The sequence below is a fragment of the Helianthus annuus genome, chromosome 10, assembly GCF_002127325.2.
Source record: "Helianthus annuus cultivar XRQ/B chromosome 10, HanXRQr2.0-SUNRISE, whole genome shotgun sequence".
In the NCBI taxonomy this organism is placed as follows: domain Eukaryota; kingdom Viridiplantae; phylum Streptophyta; class Magnoliopsida; order Asterales; family Asteraceae; genus Helianthus; species Helianthus annuus.
In genome coordinates, this window is record NC_035442.2 from 39052133 (window position 1) to 39070277 (window position 18145).

Below are 18145 nucleotides of genomic sequence, written 5' to 3' on the forward strand. Positions count from 1 at the left end.
TGTTACTCATCATCCATGACATCCTCTACCAAGCCTAATGCAGCATAGCAATTAAAGATGTGGGCCCAAGATATTGTGGAGGCTTCTGAGCAGGATGTAAAGAAAATTATCCTGGATCAGGATAACCCGAATATCTCGGTGCTCGTAGGAACCAATATCCCTCAGGATATTGAAAACCAATTGACTAATTTTTTGAAGTGCAGGATGTCGACGTTCGCATGGAAACATGAGGATATAATAGGTATTTCCAAGGATATTATAACACATAAGCTTGGTATTGACAGGTCATTCAAGCCTGTCCAGCAGAAAAGAAGGAAATTTGCTCCGGAACCAAATGTGATCATCCAAGAGGAAGTTGAGAGGCTACTAAAAAGCAAGATGATTAAAGAAGTGAAGTTTCCCAAATGGCTGGCCAATGTGGTTGTGGTGCAAAAGAAAAACAGGAAATGGAGAGTGTGTGTGGATTACACAGACTTAAATAAAGCTTGTCCCAAAGACCCGTTTCCTCTACCTCATATTGAGTCAATGGTGGATGCTACTGCTGGCCACGAGATGTTAACCTTCATGGATGCCTCTTTAGGATTTCAGTAGATCCAAATGGAACCCTCCGATAAGGAGGATATTGCTTTTATGATACCAACAGGTATTTATTGTTATACTGCTATGCCTTTTGGTTTAAAAAATGGAGGTGCAACATACCCAAAGGCTGGTGAACATGATGTTTAAAGACTAACTGGGGGACACCATGGAAGTATACATCGATGATATGGTAGTAAAATCCAAGAAGGCTGAGGATCACCTCCAGGATATTAAGGGAGCATTCGATATCCTAGACCAGTAAATTGAATCCTGCTAAATGCCATTTCGGAGTAGGAGCAAGAAAGTTTCTGGGATATATGGTGACTAAAAGAGGGATAGAAGCAAGCCCGGAGCAGATTAAAGCCATCTTAGATATCAAGTCACCTTCAAATATGAAGGATGTTCAACGATTAACAGGGCGAGTAGCAGCATTAAACAGATTTATCTCGAGATCCTCAGAGAAATGCAAGGAATTTTATGATATCCTGAAGAAGAATAAGAAATTCGAATGGGGAGAGAAGCATGAGACAGCCTTGCAGGATTTAAAGCAGTATCTCTCAACGGCACCTCTATTAATGAAACCTGAGAATGGTGAACCATTATTCCTATATCTCGCAGTATCAGGAAATGCAGTAAGTACTGTCCTTGTAAAGGATCATGAAGGTCAGCAGTATCCTGTCTATTATGTTAGTACAAGTTTATTAGATGCTGAAACTAGGTATTCTCACTTAGAAAAGCTGATATTAGCTCTAGTTATGGCTTCGACAAAACTTAGACACTATTTTGAAACACATAGGATTCATGTTAAAACCAACTATCCTGTTAAAAATGTACTTAGGAAACCCGAGATGTCAGGTAGAATGGCTAAGTGGTTGGTAAAGTTAAGTGCCTATGATCTAGTATATGAACCTAGAAATGCCATAAAGTCTCAGGCTCTAGCTGATTTTGTGGCTGATTTCAGTAGTGATATTCAAAATGAAGTAGACCTAGAAGTACAACAGCTAGGAGAAAACTTAGAATCCTGGACATTATATACTGATGGTGCATCTATTGTAAGAGGTGTAGGTTTAGGTATACTACGAAAATCGCCATAGGGGGACATATTACCCCAGGCTATTAGATGTGAGTTTCCTGCCATTAATAATGAAGCAGAATATGAAGCTCTAATTGCAGGATTAGAATTGGCTAAGAACATGAATATCAAGAGTTTACAAGTATTTGTCGATTCCTTGTTAATCACTAATCATTTTAATGGATCTTATGCAGTAAAAGGTGAAAAATTGGCTGAATGCCTTGAAATTGTCAAAAAAAATAGCAGGATATTTTGATGTTTTCACACTTGAACAGGTACCAAGAGAGGATAACGCTGAGGCTGATGCACTGGCAAACCTAGGATCATCAGTCAGGATACCAGAAGGGACCCAAATACCAATATTACATATCCTGTATCCTGCGACGGATCCTCAGGATAAGGAAGTAGTGAGTGTTCGGGATCCTGATGCTGAGTATCCTGAAGGGGATCCCAAATCCTGGACGGCTCCAATCATAAGATGTTTCAAAGAAGGACACATCCCAAAAGATGAGAATCCTAAGGCCTTTAGGATGAAGGTATCATGATTCACTATTATAAATAATGTTTTATATAAGAAATCTCTTGGAGGTCCATACCTGAGGTGCTTGGAAGATCCCGAAACCAAAGAAGTGCTTCAGGATATACACGAAGGGGATTGTGGTAACCACACTGGGGGCAGGTCGTTATTCTCAAAAGTATTAAGAACAGGATATTATTGGCCTACCATGAGGAAAGATGCTGCAGAATATGCTCGAAGGTGTGACGCATGTCAAAGACATAGTAATATATTACATCAGCCTGCTGAACCACTGTATCCCATCGTTTCCCTTTGGCCGTTTATGAAATGGGGAATGGATATAGTAGGAAAATTGCCAAAGGCTCCAGGAGGAAAGGTCTTCATGTTGGCAATGACTGATTATTTCTCTAAGTGAGTTGAAGCTGAAGCATTTTCCTTGGTATTTGGAGCAGAAGCGGTGATCCCGACAGAAATGGTAATACCTACAGCAAGATCCAACCTCCGGGATCCTGAGCAGAATCCTGAAGTCCTATGCCAGGAATTGGATACTATTGATGAGACAAGAGATGCAGCAAGGCTAAGGATGGCAGCATATCAACAAAGGATATCCAAAGCATATAACAAGAATATAAGGACTAGAAGGTTCCAGGTTGGAGATTGGGTATTGAGAAAAGCCTTTGAGAATACTACTAATCCTGCTGATGGAAAGTTGGCCCCGAAATGGGAAGGACCCTATGAGATTGAATCAAAATCAGGGAAAGGAGCATACCGACTCAGAAATATGGAGGGGGATATGCTACCAAGATCCTGGAATGCTATACATTTGAAGCTCTATTTCAAGTGAGTTAGGAATTTAATTTCTAACTCAGGATGGTATGAATTCTATCTCTTTTAATATGTTTAATATTATTTACTATTTTAAACCCATTACTGACTTAAGCATCGGAGGGGTGTTAGCTGGGCTAACACCCACCTTAGTTTACCATTGTTTTGCAGTATATGCTTCGGGATATAGCCGCAGGATACACATTCACGATACTTCAAAAGATTAGAGGATTGGCCCCCTCTCTCACGTTTAAGGGATCCTGATCCCTTCTCAGGTTTAAAGGTATTCACCTTTCTCTCGAATTGGGTTTAAACACCCCGCCTGGAGCGCAAGTTATCCAGGGATAGTTCAAGGTGGCGGGACCAGTTCATGTAAAAGTGGTTGATAATTTCGTCATTGTTGGCCATATCCTGGATCCTTAAGGTGTATGAGGATTGATCACCCTCTCTCGCGAAAGGGTATTTTCATACTCTCTAAGGTTTAAAGGTTTTCACCTTTCTAAGTCTTGGAGTTTATACACTCCCGCCTGTAGCGCATGAAAATTTGGGATTTTCCCCAGGATACCAATGGGATTTTCCCCAAGATACTAAGGATTTATCTCTAGAATGTTTTCGGGTTTTACCTCGGTAACACAAGAACTGTCCAGGCAGTCAAAACTTAAATTCGAAAATTTTCTAAGTGTTCGAAGATTTCATGCACAAGGGACATTTCTCCTAAGGCGATTATGTAAGGCACGAAGAATCAAATTTGAACCTAGTGCACTAAGAGTGGGGACATCTTAGTGGAAGGAGTTACAAGAAGGATTGAAGTTTGGTACTAGGGTTACACTTTATTCCTGGTATGATCTTTCCTTTGCGAATCTTACATAAGTTGTTTAAAGTTTTCGGGCGGATATATCCTGATTAGGATATATCTTTAGGATATATTCTCAAAATATATTCTCGGAATATGATTCAGGATATTTGGTTAGAATATTTGGGATACAATACTTGGATTTAAAAATCAGAGTTGAACTTGTTATCAAAACAAGGTTTATAAATTCTAAGTAAACTATCTTTTTCCTTTAAAAACTTTATTGTCTGAAAAATAAACTATTCTTTGGAGACTTTGTCTAAATTATTTGAATTTTGTAAAGTCCTATTTGACGAAAGTCTTCATAGGATATCGGCTAAGTATTCTGATCAGGATATTCCGGAGTATAATTGCACCAATTTTGCAAAGCTAAAATTTAAACTAAGTAACGGATGATAGAAAGTTAAAAGGCAATAATGAATAAGCTAAAAGGAAGCAATATTGACTAAAATAAGCAATACTAGTTGATAACCAAAGGTTTCATCCCAAAACCTAGGACCCATCCACCTTTCGTTATCTAATTGTTTATATTCAAATGAAAATTGTTCAACAAACCATAACAATCAATATTTAGAAAGAAAAAGAAAGGGATAAGTATTAGGAGGCAGTGCCTTCTTCGATCATGGCATTTTCGACAGCATCCGTCTCAGGATTAGCTTGAGCGTCCTTCTCAGTATCAGTTGGCTTTTCAACCGCCTTTGAAGATCCTTCAGCTGCAGGTTTAACAGGATTGCTGCCAAGACTTCTTAGCTTTGTTTCCCAGGCATTGATGTCCTAGGAAGGGCATTCGAAGCCCAATGCCTTGGCTTCGTGGGCCATCTTTAGCCTGGCCTGGAGAAGGGAAGTAACGACAGAACTTTTAAGGCTTTCCCGATAGCTGATCATGTCCCGTTCATGTTGAGCATGGGCAGCGTCGAGATCGGGTTGGGCCTCGAGAACGGCTTTGTTGAGGGCGGCCTGGTGTTCCTGAGTCATAGCCTTGAACTTATCCTCGTAATGCCGGGATTTGGCAGCAGCAATCACGCCCTGGTCGGAAATGGTGACCTCGGCTTTCTTCAGCTTAGACTCGAGCGTCTTGTTGAGCCCACAGGATTCCTGGTATAAATGAACCAGACGTTCGAGACCCTGCAAAATAGGAAAACAGGTATTAGTCTTAACAAACATTTGTAACCAGCATGTGTTGCAGGATATAGCTCAAAGATACTAACCTGATTGAGAAAAGAAGTCATGAATCCGCTTGCCTCAATGAACCCATGGTTCTCATAGGGGAACGTATCAGAGATGGCAGGAGAGTCAGTCTCTTTCCTTTTACGAGAACTTGAACTCCGGGGCTTAGTGGCTGGCGTAGGCTTGGGAATGATGATGGCTTTAGAACTACTGGGTTTGGACGAAGCCGTGGCCTTGGGATTGGACTCCTTCTTGACTTGGACGTGATCGGAATAACTGTCCAACTCGTCAAGGTCGAAAACCTCAGGGATTTTGGCTGGTGCTGCATAAAGGGAAAAGTTCTATATCCTTATCACTCTTCATTATATCACGCTAATCAGTCATTTATGAAGTAACTCTTTCCAGACATTTCAAATGACGAATATTGATTGGAACTTGGGATGTGCGTGGTAAAACTCCTGTCGCTTGCTGGTAACCGGTAAATTGCTTTGATTCTTTTTTCAGACTCCGCAGTAGGAGGAGCTACTTCCTTGAAGTTCACTACAAAAAGATCAGATAAGAAGATATTAGCACATGATAAAAGTCAAGAAGTTTCTGGGGATATTCTTGACCCTACCGGTTGTTAACCATTCCACCGGAAGACTAGCACCCTCATAGATGGAGTCTCGTTTGACGAAGAAGAATTTACGTTGCCATCCATCCTCATTTTTGGTGGCTTTGAGTATAAGGGGTTTACTAGAAGTTGAAAAAGCAAGAACCGACTGGAACCGTGTGATCGAAGGCGGTAAGCAATTGGCATATCCTCGATACAGAGGTCGGGACAGTGGAGATTTTTTATTTGGTTGAGCACAATCAATACTCTCCAAACCATGGGCATGGTTTGGGCAAAGGAAATACCAGTGGTTCGGAAGAATTGCATCATGAATTCGGGAAAGGGATACCGAAGACCTAGCGAGAAAGGGTATGCCGGAAAACAGACCCAATCGGCAGAAGAAACGTCTGATCGAATTAATCGATCAAACGGTCTAAAAATCGTGTCATCGGGGAACGCGCTGGAGGCTCTCAACGCCGCAATGTCTGCGTTGTCAAAAGCACAGATCTCCTTCTCAGGATTTTTGAGAAGATTTTGCTGAACAAAGGAGTCCGATGATTCACCAGTTTGAGAATGGACCCTAGTAGCCATTGGAGGAAGAATAAAATTAACAGAAAATGGGAGAGAGATGAATGATTACCTGGAGATTCTGTTGATGTTATCTGGTTTTCAAATAAGAAGAGAGAAGATGGATGTCCATCGAGTGAAAAGCGCGTTGGATGTCCATCGAGTGAAAAGCGCGTTGGAAGTTGCATAGTGCTATCTTGACCGTCATTTCGTTTTAATTGTCTCGGTTTACGAGATAAGATTTTAAAATATATCCGTTGGACTGGTATACCAACAGATATATTTTGGGGACAATTGTTATGGGCTATTTTCTGAGCATATATCCTGACTAATATTCTAACTTTGATTGTTTATTTGTGATCAGGATACCGGATCAGGATATTGGTAACATCCTGGTACGATATCCTGGTATTAACTGAATTAATCACGTGCAGATTAAGAGGTGCAAGTCTCCAATGTTCAAGAAGACTTCTTCCCCCCCAAGATTCGGGCAAATCGGTTAGATTAAAGACGTTGAACCCGAAAGACCAGGACTGCAACGTTAACTTAGGGAATATTCGAAGCATCCCGGTTTATTAGGATAGTTAGTTATTTTCGTTTAACTATAAATAGTATGATCGGATCAGATTAAGGACTCACTCTCATTCGCACACTTTGCTCTCTAGCTACTAGCAATCACTACAAACAAACACTTGTACTCAGATTACGTTGTAGCACTTAGTTGATCTGCATTGTATCCTGCATTGTATCCTAATATTTGAAGCAATAGAAGAACAAGGCAGCTGCGATTGTCAGCTCCCGAGGTTTTGTGCCGGCGATCTAGATTGATCAAGGGCTTTCCTCGTACATCCTATGTCATCCTTTTACTTTTTAGCCCATTTCCTGAGCCGTATCCTGAACCTGTTTTTACAAACAACTTAACTTGAATATTTTCAACACATATTTCGAGCACACTACCTCACTTAACTAATTTGATCACTTAATTGCTTCGGTAATTTTTGAACAAAACAATATCCAAAAATCAGTAATTTTGAACCGTTAAAACACGTTTAATTTGGCGATTTTCAGATAAAAACGTGAAGAGATGTAAAAGTGAAGAAATTTTGACAAATCTGTATGAAGTTGGATCTGAATCTGATGAATTCACGAGTAAAATTGTGTGTTTGATCCGTGCAATCGAGCTCCTGCTCTGATACCACTTGTTAGGACCGGTTTTCAACTCCGAAACAATGCGAACCGAACGTGTGACGTGCGGAATTCGTACACGAACGTGACCGAACACACGAGACGTAATATAAATGGTGATTCTATTGAAACGTATGAAATCGTACAAAGCACCTGAATCACGATGTCACTTTCTCTCTCTAGACTTTCTCTCTCTAGCTCTAGCTTTCCAAAGCTCCAAATGCCAAAAGTCTCCCAAAGTTTCTAAAACTAACCCTAAGGGTTCTATTTATAGGCAAAGGATATAAGGAGACTCTCCTTATTTACAATTATGCCACCTTGCCTTTACTTAACAAGATATTACAATATAATGCTTGTTTACTTCCGATTACTGCTACGAACTGATTGACGGAGGCGATAGACATAAGTGCACCAACAGGAAGGCGTATGTTTGAAATATTAAAACAAGTATAAGCACGTAAAGCATTTCAAGAAATTAACACATAGGAAATGTTTTCAAGAAATTAACACATAAGAAGCATTTTAAGAACTTAACATATGAATCAAGTATGGTCGAATTTTGTACTTAACTATAGACTAGGTCAAGAGTATGGCAATTTCCTAATTCCCTATAGTTATGGCTCTGATACCAATCTGTCACACCCCAACCAATGGCGGAATCATCGGAGTGGGATGAAGAAAGATTGCCCATCACACATAACGCTAATTGTGGCAATAGAATTAAAAATAAATTGATTTCATTCATAACAAAGTGTTACAATACATGGAACTTGGAATACAACATGTTCAATACAAGAGAAACAATACAACAAACAAGTACACAATTTATACAACATATTAAAGCCTAAAACGTCTATATGTGTATCAAGGCATCATCACTACTTCAATTTCATAGCATCGTCATCGTCAACCTGTAACATGTTAAAAAATATAGTTCAATACAAATATGTATTGACGAGTATACAGGTTTTCATACATAGCATAAAAAAGATTAAGTTGTAAACAATTCCACATGGCAAGCTATTGAAACGAGATAAACAATAAAATCGGCATGTGTTTAACTAATCAAACCAATGATGAAACGCAATAAGCTCTTAACATAACCCAAAGTTTACAGGTGGTGTGTTAATCCTGTAGTGCTATATATGTCAAGGATAGGCTCGTACGAAGCTAATGATATGTTTAGCACAAAACGTATAACCCCAAGTTTAAAGTATCAAGTAACAAGTATGCATGCATGTATAAGGAATGTTTGTGCATTTAAGAATAAAGTTTAAGTGTAAGTTTATAGTTTAACATGTTACACCCCAAAAGGTGGTAAACGAAAAGGGGGTTCAAGTATACTCACAAAATTACTAAGTCTTCTTTTGGTGATTCCGTGAAGAGTTGGAGGTTGGAGCTTCAAAGCTTCATTTAAAGCACTTAGTGTTTTCTTTTAGAACTCTTATAGTTCTCTTCCTTGCTTGGAAGATTTGAGAGAAGTAGAGAGGTTGAGAGAAGAATGTTGGAACACTTAGTGTCCTTTTAGAATTCTTAGAATTCTTGATTTAGAGAGATTGAAAGAATTAGAGAGATGGAGAGAAGAATGGTGTGAAAAAAATGGTAGAAGGAGGTTGGTATTTATAGGTAGAGAAGGTGGAAAATGATGAAATATGATTGGTTAAAGAAGGTGTAAGATGATTGAAAAGATGATTGGTGGAGAAATGAGGTGGAAAAGGGTGAAATATGATTGGTTAAAGAAGGTGGAAGAGGATTGATGAGGTGGAAAGATGATTGGTATATTTTTTGTATTTCTTGAGTATATATTATGTAATTGAGTATATAAAAAGTATAAAACTATAATTCAAGTATTGAGGATGTGCGTATAAGTATTTATATGTATAATTGTGTCTTTTTGCCTATAAATACGTATTTAAATGATCGGTTGTGTGAATAAAAAAATATGTATAAAATATGAATTTTATTATGATTAACGCCTCAAATCGTGAGATTGAAATTAAAATACGAATGTAAGGTTTCTAAAATTAGAATACGAATATGAACATTTTTTAAAATAGAAATACGAAGATACGAGGCGTTACAGTCTCCCTTACTTTAGGAAATTTCGTCCCGAAATTTATTCAAGAGGAAGACCTTGGAGAAAAGCATTTGGGCTAAAAGCATGATTGTCTAAAATCGAGACTTGGAAGTTTTGAAATGTGTTGAAAAGTATCAAGTTTCGAGGAACGAAAAGATATGTTTGTAAAACGGGTTCGTTTGTCTAAAATGATTCGTGGCATTGAGCATAAGTAAAACGTGCATGTGTGTGTATAGACAAGCGAGTTTAAACGAGTTTGAATAACTCAATGATGATGTATTTTAAAATGTGTTACCTAAGAAGGAAGCTTTCGTATAAAACGGTATGTATTTTGATGAAAAGTGTGGCCGCACTGTTGGTTGTAAGATAAAGTTTCGTTGGATTTAAAGAGCATTTACAATCTCAGTTTTGTAGAGAATTCTTTATCGGTGAAAAACGAGGAAGTTGGGTATTTTAAATAAGTGTTCAGTGGGCTTTAGGGAAGGTAGGGGAAGACCGAGTGCACCTGGTGGTTTTGGGAAAAAACATGGGTGGTTGTTTGTTGGGATTTATGGTTAGTTTAATGGGCTTGATGCTCCAGAATTCTTGATGGGGAATTTGTATAAAGCTACATATAAAGAGCATGAAGGATTCTTTTGGGATTTTTAGTAATCAGGTGGAAATCAATCATGTCAACACGTGTAGGAGGAAATAGAGGCACCAATATAGTTGAAGGTGGTGATGGTGGTGGTGATGATGATGATGGTGGTGGTGATGAGGTGGATACTAGTAACATGTGCTTGAATGGGTAACTTTGTCATTCACCTAAAGTCATATGGTAAAGCTAACGTCCTGGTAACAGAAGGGTGCAATGTGTTACATTTTGCAAGCACAAATACTTAGGCAGTATGAGAGTGGTAATTTGATTCCACCATAACCACAGGGAAACAAATTGTACTTTACTCAAAAGTCTATTATATTTATCTGAGAAAAATGCCCGGATAGTCCCTGTGATTTCACCTTTTTTCACCTATAGTCCCTATCTTTCTAAAACTACTTGAATAGTCCCCAAGTTTTCACGTTTTGTTCTCGGATAGTCCCTAGGTCTAACTTCAGTTTGTTTTCTCTGTTAAAATAATGTGAAATGACAAAAATACCCTTTCCTTAAAAGGCCAAACCACAGGGACTATCCGGGTATCTTCTTCATCTTCTTCAAAACCCTAGCCCCCATTAGTTTTATCTCACAATATACACACATAACCTGCATAACCAAGAGAGAGAGTGAGATTCGACCGAGAGAAAGAGAGAGAGAGAACCGAGGGAGAGAGAGGCGAGATCGAGACGGGTGATCTCCGGCCACCTGGTCGCGACGGCAGGGAGTTGTTGTTCATCATCAGAAACTGAAGAATGGTGAAAAATCCAGTGTTCTTGTTGTTCATCTTCGTCACCTCTGTTTCACCTATTTCTTCATTCTCAAAAGATCAATATGTGAACTGTTTATCAAATCACACGCGAATTTAACAACACTAATCGAATGGATACTGATTGCGTGGTCGAAACCCTAGCCGATTCAGTTATTATCGCATTAATTTCTGTTTATTTGCTCGTTTGATGAAGCTTGTTCGTTCTGGTAAGTTTTCACGCAAATTCGGCTGTAAATTTCATCGTTATTGCTTCGATTTTGACCTAATTTGGTGCAGTTGATGTGAAATTTGGTGCACTTCTTTCTCAAGCCTCTGTTCTTCCACAGACTTGTCATCTTCATCAACCTTATGCTTTTTAGCTTCGATTGATTGTGGAGCAGCTGTTGACGGTGGTGTTGGTGGTTTCGGCGGTGGCGACAGTTTGTTGTTGATCAATTAAAACACTTTCTGTCAACCGATTCCGATTTATACAATTTTCAGTTCCTAAACCGTTTATCAATCTCGTTCTCTGAATTGCAAACTAATTCGATTTTGTTACGTGAAATGCGTTTATTTTGTTTCAGTTTTTGCTACGTGGATGTATTTGATTTTGATTCGACCTATAATTTTACTTCGAATGTTTCTGATCATCGTTTTTGTTATCAGTGATATCTTGATTATGCTTTAATTTATCTTAATTTTGATCTTACAATATTTCACAGGTAATTTGGATTCTTAATTACTAAGAGAAAGAAAGAGAGATGGTGGGTGACTTATTTTTATGTTGTGATTTGATAAACAGTTCACAGTGTTGTTAAATCAGCAGCGCCGCCGTCTGCGGGGCGGCGGTGACTTATTTTTCCCGGCGGAGGAGGGTGATGGTGGGTGGAGGTTGAAGATGAGGTGTGGTGGTGGGGTTTTATAAATAAAAATGAAGAAGATACCTGAATAGTCCCTATGGTTTGGCCTTTTAAGGTAAGGGTATTTTTGTCATTTCACATCATTTTAACAGAGAAAAGTAACTGAAGTTAGACCCAGGGACTATCCGAGAACAAAACTTGAAAACTTGGGGACTATTCAAGTAGTTTTAGAAAGATAGGGACTATAGGTGAAAAAAGGTGAAACCACAGGGACTATCCGGGTATTTTTCTCTATTTATCTACTTTCTCGAGACATATGAATTATAAAATATAAAGGTCATATATGTTGTGGCTAGCTCAATACTCCAAAAAGATGTTATGTTTCCGTACTTACTATTTTGTTTTTTATGTGTTTTTAGAACCATTAAATCTATTTCTAAATTTTACATCAACGTTTACCACGAAAATAAACCCTTCATCAATTAAAAAGCAGCACCTTATTATACTCATTCGTATCACCAAACTCCAAGCTCTTTGATTTGTTTTTATAGTTAAACTTGTAGTTTATAGTTTATACATATTAAGATTGTCAACTAGGGGGGGTAGTGCACGGTCCTCCCAACCGCCGGAGTGATCCCACTCCGGGAGCCGCTACCCGACCAAGCTAGCTCCGCGGTGAATTCCCATTGCCGAGTTCTTATCTTGGGCGACATATGTCATTCTCAAGACTCGAACTCGATACCTCTGAGAAGAGGTGGGTGTCGGTGGCCAACTGGGCTACCCACTTGTTTAAGATTGTCAACTAAGTTAAGACACATAATAAATTATTGAATTAGTAAAATAAAATAAAAGAAAAGAAAAACCATCTTAAGACATTCAATCAAATGATTGTAAATATTTGTTTAAACTTTGAACCAATATATGGAAATATAATTTTGTGCTGTAAAGAAAAAGAATGAAAAAGAAATCACCGCAAACATTAATCATGTCACCTTAATTATACAATATATGTGCTAACACCTTTAGTCCACTTAATTATTTATGGCCCCTCAAGATTCATATTTTAGTAAATGTTCATCACAAGTAAGGTATATGTTCAGTAACTTCTTTAAACATATATTTATAAACTCCCAACATTATTATTAGTAATTAGCCTAAATCAACCTCAGTATCCCAAGATGAACATTTATTATTAACTTTAAACACCCAAATTATGGGAAGTTAAATTTAGTTGAGGTGTATAGTGTATAATATTTTTCTATGGATCGGGTGGAATTTTTCCTATAACACATGACATTATTGTTAATTTTTGAGACATATTAGGAAAGGATAAAGATGAATGTTTTTTGTTATACCAACGAACCTTTGTTTACACGCATGTTACATTAAAATAGACACATGCTACAAGCAAGATATCAGCAGTGGCGGACCCATAAATTATTTGCTGGGGGTGCAGATGAGGTGTTCAACAATATTTTCAAGAGATGCGATCGGGTTTTTTGCCTAAAATATACACTAAATTTTTTTTTCAAGGGGTGCGGCTACCCACCCTAGCCAAAGGCTAGGTCCACCCATGACGATATGCTTGATAAGACCTCATATGTTCTTTGTTGTTATCTAATCACTTTTCGAGGGTTGTGGACCGTCCTTAAATTCGGGAAACCATCTTAAATAGTTATCAAATGAATCATAATATATTGTCATAATACCAATATACAAATATTACCGTGGTTTAGCTGATAACTTATGCCAAGCTGTCAATTATTATGTCATATTGAGACGTCCAAAATGTCTAAATAAAGTGTGTAGTATCTTGGGATATATAACATCCCTAAGAATTAGAATAAAGCTACAAAATTGTTTATGGATCAAAGATGAAATGCCCACCTTGACATTTAAAGACTTGTTAAAGGTCAATGGGGGCACCTTGACATTTAAAGACTTGTTAAAGGTCAATGGGGGCATCATGGTAAGTTTCGCACCACCCCGAATATGGAAAGATCCACAGTCACCTCTCTCATGCTCATTCTTCACCATTTCCAATTATGCAAAGGGAACTTCCTAGGGTGGATCCTTCCCTTTTCTACATTATGCGAAGGGACCTTTTTTGGCCACTATTATGCGTAGGGAACTTCCTAGGGTGGATCCTTCCCTTTTCGAGTGTTGTTGAAGTTTTTCGAGCTGCTCAGAGGAGTTTCGAGGCTATTTCATTTCTGACTAGTTCAAACAACGTTAAATATGAGCTTAAAAGCTTGTAAATTTTCAAACGGTTGTGCATGGGATCATGTTAGCATACAAAACAAGGTGCTTAGATGTATAAAGTTCATATTTTTATGTGTTTACATAATTATAACATCACAACCGCCATTACAACTCACTAGGGTTTGCAAGGAAGAAGAAGGTAAAGTTTTCGCAGCACCTTTGATAGTATAAGTATTCCCAAGAATAGTGTAGTTTTCGCATGGTTATAATTCTCGAATAGTATAAGTCTTCGCATGAATAAAGAAAGATTTTGCACGAATAGTGTCGTATAGTAATTTTTCATAGAACAATGTTACGTGAAATGTTGGACTGCCCAAATCTCTTAGCACTGCCCAAATCTCTTAGCACGTGCAAAATGTTATAATTGATGCGAGAAGTTAGCCCATGCAAAATGTCCAAAGCTTTCACATAGGAGACTTATGAGAAAATTCCATTTTATGCGAAAGGTGACCTTTCACATATGAACCTTAAATCAGATTTGACTTAGTTGATTTGGTATTTTGCAAGGGTTAACCAACAAGCTCATAGTCGAAAAAATGTTTTTGGGTGATCTGCATACTTGACAAATGTTTTGATGGTAACCGTTTAAAAGTTTTTGGGATTTTAGGCATATCATGGTAATGTTTAAAACTAACGATTAACATACAATGTTTTCTAAGTCAATACATTGTCGAAATCTGCTATACACTTATAACGAGGATGAATGGAAAATATAATTATAAGATCATGCTATAAGCATGTTAACGGACGATGCCTTTGTGGCTTGCCAAGTAATCGATTGTACAACTAGGAAAAGGCATTCGATACCAGTAGTAACGAGTGCGAATGAATGCATGCATGCTGCAAAAAGTAAACAATAGAAGGTTTGGCTTAATGAATGTATAAGATATGTTTTATGTGAAGTAAAGATAGGATGAAAATGTTATGTAGCATGATATTTTATTTTAAATAGTTTATTAAACTTGAACTCCATTAACATAGCTGAATTTTAGTATTAACATTTGCTTAATGTTAGGTTTTTGAGAGCTCAATGGATGGCAATGTTTGGCTGTGGAGAGTACCCTACAAGAGACTAGCATCCCGATTATTTATGCTTTATTTTCTTTTAAGATTTATGATCTAGTGTTGTGTATTTGACTTGAAATGTCTAATTTGAATATTTCCTCAGCGAATGAATAAAACTTGCTAGTTTATTAACTATGCATGAAAGAGTAAATTTAACAAACGAGACCACCGAGTTTGGGGCTTTTCATTGCATATTATATTATAATCGGCTTTAAATTAGCAAGAATAAAGTGATCTTTTACGGAATACAATTTTTTTATTAGTCAAACATGTGGGGAATTCTGATTTTATTTTTAATTAATGTAAAACACATGTCGATATCATATTTGGCATATCATAATTTTACTATTTTGGTTTACTTTTTTCTTTCATTGTTATAACGAGCGGTCGTATTGCGATGACCCGAGCCAATACCAATCGAATCCTAATCGTATATTACGTGGAATCTCCACTCACTATAACGACGATTCACAACTTTCCTTTCTTATAAAATTAATTCAAAAGCACTCCATAGAAAAAGAAAACTTATATTTATCATATTTGTTAAATTTCTCAATTAGTCTCACTACTCCAAAGTACAAAGATGTTATGTTTCCACTTAAAATTGTACTTAGTACTTCGGTTTTTTGGTTAAATATCTACTTTACCATCCACATACATCTACATTTGTTAACTAAGGCTATGAGATATACTTTCATGCCCCTTAACTATACGTAGGCATCACATCACCTACTTCACCCTCTTTCACTTCATCGAACACCAAGGAAATGGTTTAACCCCATTAACGCCCCTTAAAATTAATTAAAATACATATATATATATATATATATATATATAGGTAAAGAGTATGGTACAAATATGGTTATCCTACATTATGTACGCTATATTATGAGCCGTACACGTGTCCTGATTCAATTCGGTTTAAGAAGGTTAAATCAGACAATTAACCTAACCATCAGAGGGCAAATTCGTCTCTTCATTCATTCAGCGAGAAGTTCGTTACACTGATATCCCGGTAATTATTATTCAAATCAGTTTCAAATTTTCCATAATTCACAATTTGCAATTTTCGTTCGTACGTGATAGGGTTTCATTCAATTTGTCTATTTCTGTCACACCCCAACCGATGGCGGAAACATCGGGATGAGACGAACAAATTGCTCAAAACATCATAACACTACATGTGACAATATAATTAAATTTCATTTATTAAAATTGCAAAGTTTCATACATTGTCATAAAAGGAAATAACAAACATTAAACATAGTTTATTTCAAAAGTGGGTTTCTAGGCCATCCTATTCATTTCTTCAAATCTTGACTTCCTCATCCTACAGTATGCATTTAAAATAAAGTCAACAAAACATGTTGGCGAGTATACAAGTTTGAATATAGTATAATATGTTTGAAATAGTTTAACATGCTCAAATCCACGTGACTACATGAGTTCATATTAACAGTTATACTCGTAACGATGATATCTATGTGTTCAAACCAAAGTTTAACGCAATTAACATAGCCTAACCCTAGAAGGGTGGTAAATGAGTAACATAGAATAAACCTAACAATACCCATAATATTATGGGAGGGGCGTTTCTCAACCTACAGCGCTGCCATTGTTAGGGGAGGCTTACAAAGTTAATGAACACACAGTCATAAATGTTTAACAGTAGCATAACGTGATTAACATGAGTCAAATAGATTCACATGAAATGTGGATTGAGGGTGCAAAAATGTTTAACATAGTGTGTTTGATATAGAAATGCATACAGCACCCAAAATGTGATAAAATAGAAAATGGGTCATGTATACTCACCTTAGGTTGCGTTGCGTCTTTCTTGGAAAAGGTTAAAACAAGAGATTGTCCAAGAGAATGTGCACAAGAGATTCACCCTGTTAATTTTGAGGATTGTTAAATATTGGGAATTTAGAGATTATTAAATAACAAGGCATTTATAAAAATAATATTAACATTTCTAAAATAACAATCATATGTCTCATTTTTATATTTTGTATTTAATGAAATACATGTCAATTTATTTATAAATAAGTGAGTAAAAATAAATACTGATTTTTTTATACTATTAAAATAATATTTCTGATTTTACCAAAGTATTATAAATATTATTACCAAAATTCTGGATTATATAAATAATAATTCTTGATTATTATGTACTTAAAAATAATAATTCTGTTATATATAAAGTAATAATTCAGATTATTATTAATATTAATAATATAGATTAATAATTCTGATTTAAAATAATAAATCTGATTATATATATATATATATAAAATAATAATTCTAATCTAAATAAATAGTAAATCTGTTTATTATATAATAATTCTGATTTAGATAATAAATCTGATTATATAAAATAATAAATCTGAATAAATAAAGAATAATAATTCGGATTTAATTAATAATTTAGATAATAATTCTGTTAATTAATTCTGATTTTATATAAAAAAAATCAAAAAAATAATCTGATTATTAAAAAGAAATAGGAAATAAACTTCTGTTATAAAAATTCAGATTTAAAAATATATTAATAAATCTGTTTAATAATAATAATTATTATATTAATAAATCTGTTTAATAATAATAATTATTCTGAATAAATATAGTAATAATATATTTGATTAATATTAAATCTGATTATTATAAATATAGATAAGTAAATAAATAAAGATTATAATAATAATATTAATAATCTAATAATAATAATAATAATATCAATAAACATAATATTAATAATAATACTACAAAAATATTAACAATAATATTAAAAGTAATATTACTGTAATAATAATAATAACACAAAAGAATCGAAATAAAAAAAAACGTAAAGCCGGAAAAAGGAAAGTACCGGACCGGTTGCAGGTGGCGGCAGACGGCGGTGGTTGGTGGTTCCCGGCGGTGGTGCAGGATTTCCGGCGAAGTCGTGACGGAGACGCGAGCCGGTTACGGTTTGCTTCGGGGATCGGGGTGAAAGGACCGAACATGGAGATTTGGTCGGGTTTATATAGGGGATGCAGGTTTCGGTTACGAATCATGAACAGGCCTTGATCTTCCGGTAAACCATTCAAAAGGTCGGAGAAGATGAACAGGTTGGGCGGTTAAATTCAAATTCCGCGTATTT